Source organism: Brassica napus, unplaced genomic scaffold, assembly GCF_020379485.1.
Source record: "Brassica napus cultivar Da-Ae unplaced genomic scaffold, Da-Ae ScsIHWf_1216;HRSCAF=1740, whole genome shotgun sequence".
Taxonomy (NCBI): Eukaryota; Viridiplantae; Streptophyta; class Magnoliopsida; order Brassicales; family Brassicaceae; genus Brassica; species Brassica napus.
The window spans coordinates 142164-143877 of NW_026014637.1; positions in this window are offsets into that span (position 1 = coordinate 142164).

Genomic DNA, 1714 nt, shown 5'->3' on the forward strand with positions numbered 1-1714 from the left:
ACGGGAAGGGTCAGCGTGCTGAGTCCAAGGACCAACGTGCTCATATGTGTACTGATGGACAGCCACGGACGTCCTGTGTGTGCTGACAGACACACACGGACAGCCACGGACGTCCTGTGTGTACTGACGGACACACACAGACGTCCTGTGTGTGCTGACGGACACCCACAGACGTCCTGTGTGTACTAACGGACACACACATACACACATGGACACACACGGACAGCCAGAGACGTCCTTTGTGTGCTGACGGACAGCCACAGAAGTCTTGTGTGTTCTGGCGGACACCCACGGACGTCCTGTGTGTACTGAACAGACAGCCCACGTGGGCCAAAATCACCCAAACAGTCCACGGGAAGGGTCAACGTGCTGAGTCCAAGGACCAATGTGCTGATATGTGTACTGATGGACAGCCACGGACGTCCTGTGTGTGCTGACGGACACAGACGGACACACACGGACAGACACGAACAGCCACGGACATCCTGTGTTTGCTGGCGGACACCCACGCACGTCCTGTGTGTACTGAACAGACAGCCCACGTGGGCCAAAATCACCCGAACAGTCCACGGGAAGGGTCAGCGTGCTGAGTCCAAGGACCAACGTGCTGATATGTGTACTGATGGACAGCCACAGACGTCCTTTATGTGCTGACGGACACACACGGACAGCCACAGACGTCATGTGTGTGCTGACGGACACACACGGACGTCCTGTGTGTGCTGATGGACACCCACGGACGTCATGTGTGTGCTGACGGACACACACAAACACACACACGGACAGCCACAGACATCCTGTGTGTGCTGACGGACAGCCACTGACAGCCACGGACGTACACTGTGTGTGCTGGCGGACACCACGGACGTCCTGTGTGTACTGAACAGATAGCCCACGTGGGCCAAAAATCACCCAAATAGTCCACGGGAAGGGCCAGCGTGCTGAGTCCACAGGAAGGGCCAGCGTGCTGAGTCCAAGGATCAACATGCTGATATGTGTACTGATGGACAGCCACAGACGTCCTATGTGTGCTGACGGACACAGACGGACATGTAAGACCCGTTCCTGGTCTCTTGACCCAACTGGATACGAGTGCTTACTTATTAATTTCTTTGCTTGTTTGATCCATTTTAAGTCTTTTATTTACTAAGTCATATTCGAATATGAGGTTCATAAACAAAGGAACAGATTGCACATCGGAATAACAATGTATAAACTTTGTATTACTTAGAAACATGAGATTCAATACACAACTTCTTAACAGTCTCATAGACAATCACTAGTTCATCCCTAGTATCATCTAACCACACGTTACACAGCCTCTCACTGACCGAGCCTTCACGGCTCCTTGGCTTGACCAGAACCATCCTTAGTTCCTGAAACCACAACCAGATAAGCATTAATCATAACCGAGAATAGAACGGATTGATTCTACAATGCTTGGCTTGGTTCCTAGAACTTAGATAAACCTCAGTCAACATAATCATAAAACGTATGAACCTACTTACCGTATCCTAAGTCATTCAACAAACCACCCCTTGACTTAGAATCAGATAGATAGTCCAGAATAGATAAACAGAACACACGAACAGATCCGGATCGTCCCCAAAGACAAATCCGTCTAACCGGATAGAATCTAGGTGCGACAGGCCAATGGAGTCCGGCTCAATGGCCCAACGGAATCCCTTACCTGATCCGGCCTTAGGCCTGGATC